The 14,473-nt window shown below is 38.9% G+C and overlaps 1 non-coding gene across 1 annotated transcript; it reads left to right on the top strand.

The window, feature by feature from the left end:
• Positions 1 to 828: 828 nt before the first annotated feature.
• Positions 829 to 935, top strand: LOC120266756. The gene has a single exon (XR_005538274.1). It is a non-coding gene; the product is annotated as a small nucleolar RNA R71 (small nucleolar RNA).
• The last annotated feature ends 13,538 nt before the right edge of the window (positions 936 to 14,473 follow it).

The raw sequence follows: 14,473 nt of genomic DNA, 5'->3' as shown, positions 1-14,473 counted from the left end.
CTTAACCGCTACAACCTCGGGTGCGTGTTCTTTCGGCTTCTCACTCGGAAGCCTCCCTTCAACCTCACGACCACTTCTCAAAGTGATCGCCTTCACATGTTCTCTAGGGTTGGTTTCCGTATTGCTTGGTAAACTTCCATGTGGCCTTTCGAAGAGAGACTTCGCAATTTGCCCCACCTGATTTTCAAGGTTATGCAAAAAGGTGGTGTGGTTGCGAAGTGTAGCCTCGACTGATAGAAACCATGTATTTGCAGATTGAACAAATCTAGCCAAGTGCTTCTCTAAATCCGTCATTCGGGTTTCCAAGCCTGAAATTCTGTTTTCCACTTGAGGTGCTTGTTGTTGTTGTTGGAAACCCGGTGGCCCTATGTCCTTTTGTGGTCCTTGATTACTCCATGAAAAGTTGGGATGATTCTTCCAACCTGAATTGTAAGTATTGCTATATGGGTTCCCTTGAGGTCTCATGCCATTACCTACAAAGTCAACGTTTTCCACTGAAGAAACATCACCAATCGAGATCGGGCAATCGAAGGGAGCATGTCCTCCACCACAACCGGTGTAATTGGTCACTGCTTCAACTCTATTGGAAGCTATGAGATCTAGCTTCTTAGTCAGACTCTCTACTTGCATCGCCAATGAGGTTACCGCATCAATTTCATGGTTACCGCATCAATTTCATTGGTAACTATTTAACCCCATTTCCTCAATTAATTGATGAGCCTCATCGGTGGTTTTGCTACCTAAGGTACCTTCACGCCGCATCCAAGAGTTGCTCTTGTGCTCGGGTTCAAACCATTGTAGAAGGTTTGAACAATCATCCACTCTGGGAATCCGTGTTGCGGACACTTTCTTAGGAGCTCCTTGAACCTTTCCCATGTCTCGAATAGAGACTCCAATTCCAACTGAACAAAGGACGAGATCTCATTCCTAAGCTTCTACCATCTCCTCCCATGTAGTGATTGATGCTCTAGGTAATGAGTGTAGCCACTGCTTCGCTTTCCCCTTCAAGGAAAATGGGAAGGCTCTCAATTTGATGGTGTCATCCGTAACCCCATTTATCTTCAGCATGTCGCACACCTCGAGAAAGTTCTCTATATGACTATTTGGATCCTCATCGGTCAAACCGTTGAATTGTGAGGAATGCTGCAGCATATGGATGAATGCCCGCTTAAGCTCGATTGTGTCACAAATACTGAAGAGCTGTAATCGGGGGACACACAATACTCGATTGTGTCACAAATACTGAAGGTCTGGCATAATCCGATAGTGTTCGTTGTTGCTCATTCTGTTCTACCATGTTTTCAAATTCCTCTCCTTCCAAATCAGCTGAATTATGCTGTTCTTGCACAGGTTCTTTCCCTATTCTTCTATGTGTACGTTCAAGCTCAGGGTCTCCTTCAATCAGTATTGATGGATTCCCCGGGTCATAACCTGGAGATGCACCAAAAAGAAAGAAAAAGAAAATTAGAACAATGATAGAATAAGAAGACGTGAAATAGAATGTGTCGTGAAATAGCTAAGAAAACAAAGTGCAAAGTATCTCTAAACGCCTAGCTCCCAGGCAACGGCGCCAAAAACTTGACAAGGTCCCCTTGCGTATATCCCGCAAGTGCACGGGTTTGTCGAAGTAATAATCCCGGGAGAGCGGGTATCGAATCCACAGGGAGTAGGGAATAAAAGTACTTAAATCGATTCTTAGCTATGTAAAAGATCAATGATAATGAGTATGACAATGATTCAATTCTCAACAGTAAAAGCAACAAGTAAGAGAGCAAAAGTTAAGAAGGGGGTAAGGCAATCGATAAACATGGGGTACCCGGATAATGCTCCACCAAGGATAATCGTTTCAAGTGCAAGAACCCTCTATTATGCTTCCTAATCAATGCAATGGTGAGTCGTGGAAATCCTTAATTACATAGTCCCAAATCTAAGGTCAACTATGCCTAACTCTATACATGTCCCAGAGGAGAAATTGAACAATCTCAACACCTCGCACTCGCATAGAGTTGCAATGAGCTCAAGGGATTCTAACTAATAAATCTCTGCCTAATTATAGACCTAACCCTTTGGTCCAGGTGGAAGGTCCCTAACCACAATTGAGCCCTAGATACTAAGATCACCTCAACGCTTCACTCCGTTGCACGCGCAACTAAGCCCCAGCGGAAGTTCATCCCTTAAACCATTCACTCTATTATGGCCGCAAAGAACTCGAGGAATGGAGGTAGAATCTGTCACACAGGAGGGGAAAGGGGACGTTCCTGTACCTCTCGACTCACCTTCTCAAACCTCTCCAACCTAGCTTTGTCTAACCCTCGTGGTGTGTCACTCACTCACAAGGTTACCAATAAGAACTCTCAACCCTAGTGTCACTCTAGGGGAAATGTTCATACAATCAAGCATTCAAGGTTGGAACTCACAATAAACATCAATTTATTGAAATCATAATAAAGAGGTTCAAAGAAACAAATACATCCTAGGGTTCACAATACCCGAGTACCCACTAGGGGTTTACCTCTCCATGGAGTTAAGTACAATCAAAGAAATAGAATGTAAAAGTAATGAATCCATAAAGAAACCCACTCGATAATCGTGTCAATGGTCTTGTGGAAAGTCCTCTACTCGTCGTCCAAGGATTCCCTCATCCGGTATAGGATACGCCTCGACGGAGCTCCCCTACCAACCTTCTTCCTAAGGAATGATGATGTCGGAGCCATAGAACCTCCCCAAAACCTTGGCCAATACCCCTCAAAACCCTAGCCAAAGCCCTCTCTCAAGTTGCGGAAAAGATGGAGAAAAGAATAGCAAAATCGGGGCTGAAACGGCTTTAAATAGGGCTGGAATCGGGCGAATACACGGGCGTGTATGCTCCACGCGCCCGTGCGGAATTTCCACACGGGCGTGGATAATTTCCACACGCCCGTGTGGATTCTCTGTTTCTCTGGTTTCTCAGCCGGCTGTAAACAGTGCTGCTACAGTATATGCTACAGTGTTCTGTTATAGTGTTCGACCTGAATAGCTTCCCAATTCCATACTTTCATCGGGGTAACGAAAACGGGCACATGTTCACATCGTGGATCACTTGCTTCTTCAATGGTGTGCATGTTGGTGGAGCTCTTGTTCTATGTGCATAAATCGGAATGCTCGAATGTGACTGTCTTTGTGCCCCTCCAAATGGATGTGCCCACTCAAATATGAGGAGGTTGGCACACACTCTAGCATCTCACACCTGACCTATGTCTTCGCGTTTGAACCTTAGCAAGATTTCCTCCAAAATTGGTGCATTATGATCCACATTGGCCTATTTCCTTCATACTCGGTCTCACAACCCTACCTGCACAAAAGTAACATAAAAACACACATGTTAGTGTAAAAACCCGAGAAAAGTAATGCTAAACATAAGGAATGAACGCTTCGCATTCGTATCGCACAAGCACTTAACAAACTCCCCCACAGTTAAGCTTTTGCTTATCCTCAAGCAAAAATTAAAACGTTATGTGCATCAATGAAGAAAATATTGGAAGTGCTTGGCCTTAGGTTCACCAAAGGCCGTGTACCTGCCCCTGTGAAGCTTTTTTGTGCAGAATTCCAAGAGACATGAGTTTTTCTTTAAAATCTTTGTGGATTCTCTTCTTCTTCATCTCTAATCACCCGAAAACCACTCCTGATCAACTTCCCAACCCTTCACCGTTGTTTTGGAGGATGTTTCTTCACATTTCATGCTGATTTTCGGTAACCCTTTTTATCCTCTTTTCTTCGAAAATCCTGGGTTTTTATTGGATTGAAGATCTTGAGTTGTACTAATTTTCATGATATAATGTCTTATGCAGGCTTACGAAGCCCTTAGGGTTAGTTTTAAGTTGAATTTTTGGAGAATTGGTGCACAACCGTGCGGTTTTCACACCCAGTAGATCCACAAGGGCATTGGTAATTTCCATAGGCCTATGTCGAATTCTACATTATTTTGTTTCTGTGTTTATATGATCATTTCTTCCTCATTTATCACAAGAATGGCACCGCACTCCAGGAGGTAAGAAGGGAAGCGCCCTAGAGAACCTTTACCCGAGTTGGCACATATCGAATTGTCAAATCCCGAGCATCAGGCTCAATTTGAGCGGCTATCGAGACTCAAGATTGGGCAGTCCCAGTTCGTGGACCTGAGTGTATTTAGTGAGGTCCAGCGAGGTGATGAGCTGGCCAGTGAGATTTACACATTGCTGACCGTGGGAAGGTGGAGGAGATTGCTTTCGATACAAGAGCCAGTTTACAGGCTACTGATATTGGAGGTTCTGGCATCCTTTGAGTTCCAGCAGCCATATGGGAGGTTTGACGTCATTGATGTCATACAGCTCAGAGCATTCGGATATCAATTCTCCATGAGTGTCACTGAGTTGTCAGTGCTCATGGGCTTATATGATGAGGTTTACATAGACACCGAGGTGTATAAACACTTGCCAATAGATTACCCTGCCACCTTGACCCCACAGCAAGCTTACCAGGACTTTTACGGATAGGGGTAATATGAACCGGGAGTGTCCAAGGCCTCTTGTTTGTCCTAGCTGAGCTACAGGTACTTATTCGCCGTTCTTAGCAGATCTATAGATGGTCGAGGAGGCAATACGGGTGTTTTAAGTCGACAAGGGTTACTTTACTTATATTCCATGGTCTTGACCATTCTAATCCACTTGGGGTATATTGTGCCCGATTATCTGCGATATTAGTGCCATAATGGAAGTGCGGGAGTATTATTTGTTGTTTCCTACATCACTTATCTTAATCTGGGGATGGGCCTCGTAGACGCCATTCGACAACCCATGCACTTACTGGCATACACTGACAAGGGGCGTGTCATGCAAATAAGACCCAGCGGAGTTTGTCTCTTAGCACTTCACTCTATCATGACCACAAAGAACTCTTGGAATGTAGAGGTAGGATAAATCACATTGGAATGGAAAAAAGACGTTCCGCCACCTCTCGACTCTATCCTCTCAACCCTCTCCAACCTTGCTTTGTCTAACCCTCATGGTGTGTCACTCATCCATAAAGATTACCAAAATAGATTCTCAACCCCATTATCACTCTAAAGGAAAATCTGTTGAACAAGCATTCAAGGTTGGAACTCAATCAAAACATCAATTAAAGAAACATAGTAAAAGATTAATGAAACAAAATCATCCTTGGGTTTACAAGTCCAAGCACCCACTTTGGGTTTAGTTCTCCATTAAGAAAGATATAATCAACAATGAAATAAAATGTAAAAGCATGCAATCAATAAGTAAAACCCCTCGTAGTCAGTATCGATGGCATACCTCGCCAGATCGATGCCGAGGAAAGCTCCCCCAATAACTATCTTCCGAAGGAACATGGTGTCGAAGGCGTGAACCACTCCAAAGACCTAGCCAAAGCATCTCCAAACCCTAGCTGCAAGCGTCTCCAGAGATGGGGAAAAAGATTAGAAAAGGATCTCTAGAGAATCCTAAAATCTGGGCTTTTATAGGGCTAGAATCGGGACATCCAAACGGGTGTGTGGATTTTCCACATGGCCGTTTGGATTTCCAGACTTTCTTTTCTTCTTCAAAATGCTCCCGATTCCACTATTTTCATCGAGCCCACATGAATGGGCACACATTCATCTGGTAGATCACATTGCATCTTCAATGGAATCACATTGATGAAGATCTTGCTAGTATTGCACAAGTCAGAACACATGAGTGTGACTGCCTTTATGCCCCTCTGATTTGTGTGTTTGCATCGAGCACAATGGAGGTTGGCACACACTCACATGTCTTTGAGCACAACTTCTGTCTTCAAATTTGTTCACTCAAGACTTCATCAACAAGTGCATCCATGATTTACTTTTGGTTTCTTTCTTCCACAATTGTCTCCATAACCCTAAATGCACAAAGAACACAAATACAAGTGCATAAGAGATAAAATATGAGAAAAGTAATGCTCAATGTAAGAAAAAAATACTTCATATTACTAATACACAAGCACTTATGACATTCTGATTTGTTTAGTGTCTATTAACATTTGCAAAGAAAATGATCAACACTATAGAGTTATTTGATATGATCAAAGGAATGGTGAAAGAGATAGAACAGAAGATCCAGTTGTTTGTAGTACAATCAACTTCATGTTATTTTCTTCAAGAGCAAGACATTATTAGCTATCCTATTGAAGAATTATCTATTGACTATACTGATGACACTCAGACTCAAAATTGTGAACTAGTTAATATGTTGAATCAGTTTGAAGAGTCAGTATTATCACGATTGAGCTATCATCCGTAAGGAAGTTTGGAAAAGGTCCTTGCTCAGTTTGATTCATTCTACCAAGAACAAAGCTGGAAATTTTTTCATAGGGTGTTTCAAGTACAACAGATGAAACTTGTGAGATAGAAAATGTGGAAAATATTGAAGCATAGTCAGAACTACAAGTACAAAAAGACAGTTTAGAGAATGCTATTAAATAAGATTCAGCACAGTTTGAGAAAATTGACAGTCTAAAGGAGAGTAGATTGCGACCATCCATCAAAGAGCCACCCGATTTGGAGCTCAAAACTTTGCCTTGTAATTATAGCTTCAAATCTCTCTACAGCACAGAAAAGACAAGCTTGTGAATATATTGAAAAGACATAAATCTGCTATTGGTTGGAAGATTTCTAATATAAAGGGCATCAATCCATCATTCTGTACTAATAAAATTTTAATGGAAGATAATTACAAATCTATGATTCAACCACAAAGAAGATTGAACCCGAACATGATGGAAGTTGTCAAGGCAGAGGTCATAAAATTGTTGGATGCAAGAATTATTTATCCAATCTCTGATAGTACTTTGGTAAGCCTAACTCAAGTAGTTCCAAAAAAAATGGGATGATAGTGGTGAAAAATAAATAGAATGAATTAATCCTGACCAGAACAGTTACATGTTGGCATGTGTGCATTGACTACAGGAGGTTAAATGATTCTTCTCGAAAGGATCACTTCCCATTGAAGTTTATTGATCAGATATTGGAGCGATTGGCTGGCCATAATTTTTATTGCTTCCTTGATTGTTTGTCAAGATATTTTCATATTCTTATCAGCCCAGAAGATCAGGAGAAGATGACATTTACTTATCCTTACGAGACTTTTGCTTATAGAAGAATGCCTTTTGCATTATGTAATGCATTGGCGACATTCCAACATTGCAAGATGGCTATTTTTGATGATCTTCTAGAGGACATCATGGACATATTTATGGATGATTTCTCAGTATTTGGTGACTCCTCTGGCATTTGTTTAAGAAATTTGGAGAGGGTTTTGATAAGATGTAAAGAGATAAATCTTTTTCTAAATTATGAAAAATGTCATTTCATGGTCCAAGAAGGCGTTGTCCTTGGGCACACGATTTCCCATATGGGGATGGAAGTAGACAAGGCAAAGATCGAAATCATAGATTAACTTCCTCTACCAACAAATGTGAAATAATTTCATAGTTTTTTGAGAAAAGCGGGGGATCATAGAAGCCTTCATCTCAATGAGTTGGATAAATGGAGCCTGAAGGCATATGAGAATGCTAGAATTTATAAGGAAAGAATTTGGAAGTGGCATAATAAGCATATCAAGACACCAAAAGAGCTTAAAGTAGGTGTGATAAGTTCTTGTGCATAAGTAATACGAAGTATACTTTTTTTACATTAAGCATTGCTTTTATTAGATTTTATAGCTCATTCATGTTTATTTGTGTTCTTTTGTGCATTTAGGGTTGTGGAGACAAGTTTGGAAGGAAGGAAGCAAAAGTAGATCGCGGACGCAATTGTTGATAAAGTTCTTCGATCGAACAAGGGTCAAGGAAAAAGTTGTGCTTATAACCATGTGGGTGTGTGCCAACTCCAATTATGCTCAAGTAAATACACAAAATTAATGGGGCACAAAGGCAGTCACACTCATATGTTCTAACTTATGCAACATTATTAAGAGCTTTGTCAATGTGGTTTGATTAAAGGCACGATGTGATCTACCGCATGGATGTGTTCCCAATCATCCTGCCTCGATGAAGAAAGTGAATCAGAGAGTAGTTTTGGTGAAGTAATGTAGAAGTTATTGTAGCAAAATACTGTAGCAAAATCACTATGCCCTAGGTTTGACAAGGGATCCTTTAGGAGGAGTCGAGGTGGCTCCTTAAGGCCATTGACACGGACAACAAGGGGGTTTTCTCTTTGGATTACTTGCACTTACGTTTGATTTTATTGTTGATTTTGTATTGCTCCAAGGAAAGCAAAACCCCTAGTGGGTGCTTGGACTTGTAATCCCTAGGATGATTTTGTTTTATTGACTTCTTTTAACGTTTCTTTTAATTGATGTTTTAATTGAGTTTCAATATTGTGCACTTGTTGAATTGATTTTCACTTAGAGTGACACTAGGGTTGAGAATCTATCTAGATAATCCTTTAAAGGGATGACAACTTCATTACGGTTAAACTTAGGAAGATTGAAGAGGGTTTAAAGGGTTAGTAGAAAGGTAGCGGAATATTTCCTTTCCCTTCTGACGTGATTTATCCTACCTCGATGTTCCAAGAGTTCTTTGCGACTATGATAGAGTGAAGTGCTAAGAGACAAACTCCACTGCGTCTTAGTTGCGCGATGATTGATTACCCGCAAGTGTACCGGATCGCCAAATAATACCCTGTGAGTGACACATGGGTCGTATTCCATGGGGCCAAGGAATTATTATTACTCACTCTTCATCTATTATCTTGCCTACAATACTTAGTAAGAAGAACAAAGAAAACAAAATAAACTAACCTAAGCTAATTCTATGGCCAGGTAACTAGCACATGGACATAAATAAACAAGGGAGTATCAAGCATGAGAACGAAGTGTTTGGACAAGGAATCCACCTAGGGTTGTCAGTAAGTCCCAAACTAGGATGGTTTAAAGATACATTGACGATAGTTGAGACCTAGAGACCTACTGAGTGTTATGTATTGGCTACCGGTAGGCCCCAATTTCTCAGTGACTAACCCCTAATCCCATACGAATATCAATCGGAATCTCTTCCGGATCAACACACCTATGATCGCATTAAGTTCTAGGAGTTCTCTAATAGGAGTAAACCTATTATCCGTCAGCTTAAACCTAGCAATGGAGGGCTACCAACAACCGATCTCTCGGCGTATAGGCACAAGTATCCCCTTTCAATCTCTCCTAGATCTAGTACACGTGAGTAGGTCACATCTACACATACAACTCATAATAGAATTATGGATTTCTCTATACATGTAATTCTAAGCATCAAAGCATGAAAGATTGAATCTCAAACAACAATCAAATTAAATGAAGAACAACATCCCAAGTTCATGCACAAGATTAACCCTTGGGTTCATCCAAATCCAAACACAACAATAACTTAATCGCTCATGATAAGGGATACTTATACAATATGCAAGGAAGACAAAATCATAAAAGAAGTAATGAAAACCCCCTCTAGGTAATGATCTTCTTGAATGGATTATGCCTTGAATGGCGATGCAATAGTGTCTTAGATCTTCACTCCAACTCCTACTCCTTTGATCCACTCCCTCTTGGTGATGATGTTCACTCATTTCCCACAAGGAACATCACTGGAAGATGTCCGGAAGGCCTCAAGAATGTGTGGTGGCGGCGGCCCAAGAGGCCAAGAAGAAGTTCCCTTTCATTTGCCCAAGAAATGATCATTTACCCCCAAAATGGCCTCCATACTGGCGGTATACTGGCTCAATGAGGACCTTCATACTGGTGGTATATAGGCTCAATGAGGACCTCATTGAGGCCATTTGGGGTAGGCAAAAGTGCACTCTAGCACTCATAATAGTATCCATATTGGCTCAATGAGCACCTCATTGAGCCAGTATGCCTTCAAGCAAACTACTCTCTTCTTTGGCTACAGTATTTATCCCGGGGTCAATCTAGGGCAGCATTGAGGCCGTATGCCTTGGCTCAATTCCTGACTGGAAAATCATCCAGGTGCTACAATGGTTGCTACAGTGATCTTGTTTCATTACAATGGTTGCTACAGTGATCTTGTTTTTTTCTCTTTTTCGCCCAAATCTGTATCTCTATGCCCTCCATGGCTTCCATGCCTTGAGAAGCAAATAATACATGATTAAGCAGAAAACGGGCATCAATCCTTGTAAAAAGATACATGCTAGCCATATAAAATACATATACTAAAATGCATACATTTAGACACTTATCACGCGAGCAACAGAGCTAAGTGTTGAAGTAATCCTTAGTGATGGGGCTCAATCGTGACTAGGGGTCTTTCGCCTGGATTAAAGGATTAGATCTATATTTGGGAATAGGGTTTATCACTTGGAATCCCTAGAGCTCCAAGTAGTCCTACACAGTGTGAGGTGTCGAGAGTGTCCCTTTCCGCCGGAGCATAGTGTAAAGGACTAGTCATGGTTGACCTTAGGTTTGGGACCGTGTGTCTTTGGATTTCTATGACCCATTAAACCTCAATTAGGAGACATAACACTAGTTTTTGCTTTTTGAAACAATAGTCTTAGGGTGAGCATTTTCTGAGTACCCCATTTTACCATCGATTACCTCTCTTACTCCTTTTGCTTTCTCTGATCTTTTATTCTTCTATGCATTTAGGAAGTATAATCGTAGGTCTTACACTTGAAGCATAAGTCCTAGGGGGAGCATTGTTCGAGTACCCCACTTTTATCGATTGCCTTACTTCTCACTTACTTGGGCCTCTCAGTCTTGTTTCTTTTATTTCTGTTTACATCACACCATATCAACTTAATAATTATTCATCTTCACTTGGTTAAGTAGCAATTTAGGTATTTTTATTCTCTACTCTCTGTGGATACGATACCCCATTCACTTGGGATTTATTACTTCGACAAACCCGTGCACTTGCCGGTCACACGCAAGGGGTGTTGTTAACTTTGGGTAGATCGAAGACAAAGTTCTCCAAGAGAAGACCATTGCGGGAAAAAGAGATGGGGCATCGGCAAAGATAGGGTTTCCAGCGCGAATCCCAATGCTTCACACACCAACGCATTACTATGGCTATTTTGGTCATTTCAGCATGTTTTGACCGGTTGATTACAATGGTATTTTTGTAACTTCCAATCCCACTTACCGTCTCCATTGCATTAATTAGATGAAAATGGGCTGAAAAATAAATAAAACAAAAAGGAGGGACTTATAATGAAACCCAATAATTGTAAGGAATTATCGGTATTATGCAAACTATAGAGTGATTTTTGGGTACTTTCTTGTTTAAAAAAATCACAAAAAATGAAATATTTTTGTCTTTTTAATTATTTATTATTATTATTATTATTATTATTATTATTATTATTATCATCATCATCATCATCATCTTGGTTGAACAATTTGTTTGTAGTTTTAACAACAATAATTACATTCAAGTACAAATAGAAATTACATCCATCAATTTCACTTGTTGGGCAAGTAGTTCTATAATGTTCAGTTGTTCACATGGAAAGCATAAATTAAGATTTTTTAAATAATAATAATAATAATAATATTTTTTTAATATAATCGCAGTTTACAAAAACATATATAAATGTTGAGATTATTATTATTTATAAAAATTGTCTTAAAAACCCAAGAAGATGTAATAATAATAATGATAACATATTTTTTCAAAATAATTGCGGTTTTTAAAAATTAATAATATCCTAAAAATGGTTTAAAAAGATAAAAATATTTTATTTTTGTGATTTTTTAAAAAGATAAGAAAAAACCAATATGTTAGTATTTCTAAAAGGTCTACTCATCTCTTAGGTAATAAATAGAATCGATGTGATGTTTTGAAACCCAAATTGATGAGTAAATTTCAGTTATTGTGATAATTAAGGAAAAAAAGAGATGGCTATATTGGAAAAGAAAACCCCTAATAATAACATGAAAAAAGTTTAAAAATGATAATTTTTTTTTGTAATTTTTTTAAAAGATAATGGTGTTAATGGAAAAAAACTAATATTATAGTATTTTTTTAAAATGTTCATTCATCACTTAGGTGATAACATTGCCATGGCCAGCCCTAGGCGACCAAGGCTTATGCCTAGGGCCCAAAATTTTTAAAAAAATTATTGTTAAAATTTTCATTTACTATCATCCAATCTATATAATTATGATTAATGATATTTTTACAGAATAGATTTCCCGAATGACGTGGATGCCACGTCATTATTTCTTTATCACTTCTTTTTTTTAAAAAAAATAATAATTTATCTTTATTATCTAAATCCTAAATTTAATTATTTAATTGTAAAAGATAAACCTATAAATGATAAATTGAAAACCCCTACCTAAAGCCATAACTCGAAATTGCAAGCCCCCGTAGGGGGACTTGTGGGGCTTGTGATTTCCAGTTTATGCCTTAGGGCATAGGATTTAGGGTTTATGGTTTAGGATTCATGGTTTAGGGTTTAGTATTTATTATTTAAGGTTTACGTTTTTTGATTTTTAGGTTATAGATTTTGTAGTATTTTATTTTAAGCTTTTAAATATAGTTTTATAATTCCTTTTTAAAATTTTATGAATTTAATGATTTTTAAGGTTTAAATTTGAAGTTTATGTAAAACAAAAATAATGATGTGGATGAGATGTGGATGATAAGGTGGCCATCCACGTCATTCGGGGAAACTTAGGTAAATCTATTTTGTAAAAATAACATCGCTCTATAATTATATTGTTATATGTTTTAACTGTTTTCAAAACTATAAAATTTAATAATATCAATATCCATTAAATTTGCCAATGTAATAGCAACACACAAATTTTCTAATCCAACAAATCATTTTTTTAAAAATTATATTTAAAAATTTTATTTACTATTATTGACAACGCTCTTTTGCATCTGTACCGCAAGTGCAAGGGTTTGTCGAAGTAATAATACATTGGTGAGTGGGTAGTCGAATCCATAGGGAATAATGATCAGAAAAACAAAGATTTCTATTTAACTAGAATGAGGATGAATTAATAGTGGTGTGAATAAGAATCATTACAAATAGAAATAACAAAAGAAGAAGAAGGCACAAATAAAAGATAGGAGAGGCAATCGACGATAAATGGGGCACCCGGACATTGCTCGACCCTAGGAATATTGTTTCAAGTGCAAGGCCAATAATTATGGTTCTTAACTTGTGTATAATGAGTCGTGGAGATCCTTAAACACACGGTCCCAAAACTTAAGGTCAACCGTGACTATCTCGATACTATGAACCGGTGGAAAAATCTCTCAGTCTCGACACTTCACACTGTGTTAGGTTGCTATAGGCTCAAGGATGTCCATGTGATTAACCCTATTCCCTAAAATAGATCTAACCCTTTAGTCCAAGTGAAAGACCACTAGTTAAAATTAAGCCCCAGATACTAAGGATTACTTCAATGCTTCACTGTGTTGCTTGTGCAACTAAGCCCCGGTGAGTTCATCTCTTAGCAATTTACTCTATTGTGACCGCAAAGAACTCTTGGAATGTGGACGTAGGATAAATCATAGCTGAGGGGAAAGGGGATGTTCCGCTACACCTCGACTCACCCTACCAACCCTCTCCAATCTAGCATTGTCTATCTTTCATGGTGTGTCACTCATCCACATGGATTACCAAAATCAACAAAACAAGCATTCAAGATTGGAACACAATTAAAACATCAAATAAAGAAAGCATAATAAAAGGTTAAAGAAACAACATCATCCTAGGGTTTGTATGTCCAACCACCCACAAGGGGTTTAGCTCTCTATGGAGCACAATATAATCACTAATGAAATCAAAAGTAAAAAGATGGTATCAATGAATAAAACCCCGTTGGTGTTCGTGTCGATAGTCTTGTGGAGTGGCCACGTGACAAGGTCCCCTTGCTTATATCCCTCAAGTGCACGAGTTTGTCGAAGTAATAATCCCTGGTGAGCGGGTATCAAATCCACAGAGAGTAGGGAATAAAAATACTTAATTCGATTCTTAGCTATGTGAAAGATCAATGATGATGAGTGTGACAATGATTCAATCCTCAACAATAAAAGCAACAAGTAAGAGAGCAAAAGTAAAGAAAGGGGGTAAGGCAATCGATAAATATGGGGTACTCGGATAATGCTCCACCTAGGATAATTGTTTCAAGTGCAAGAACCCTCTATTATGCTTCCTAATTAATGCAGTGGTGAGTCGTAGAAATCTTTAATTACATAGTCCCAAATCTAAGGTCAACTATGCCTAACTCTATTCATGTCCCGGAGGAGAAATCGAACAATCTCAACACCTCACAGTCGCATATAGTTGCAATGAGCTCTAGAGATTCCAAGTGATAAATCTCTTCCTAATTATAGACCTAACCCTTTGGTCCAGGTGTAAGGTCCATAACCACAATTGAGCCCTAGATACTAAGATCACGTCAACGCTTCACTCCATTGCACGCGCAACTAATCCCCAGCGGAAGTTCTTCCCTTAGACCATTCACTCTATTAT

The sequence above is a fragment of the Dioscorea cayenensis genome, chromosome 1, assembly GCF_009730915.1.
Source record: "Dioscorea cayenensis subsp. rotundata cultivar TDr96_F1 chromosome 1, TDr96_F1_v2_PseudoChromosome.rev07_lg8_w22 25.fasta, whole genome shotgun sequence".
NCBI classification, from domain to species: domain Eukaryota; kingdom Viridiplantae; phylum Streptophyta; class Magnoliopsida; order Dioscoreales; family Dioscoreaceae; genus Dioscorea; species Dioscorea cayenensis.
This window is presented reverse-complemented; position numbering and strand designations above follow the sequence as displayed.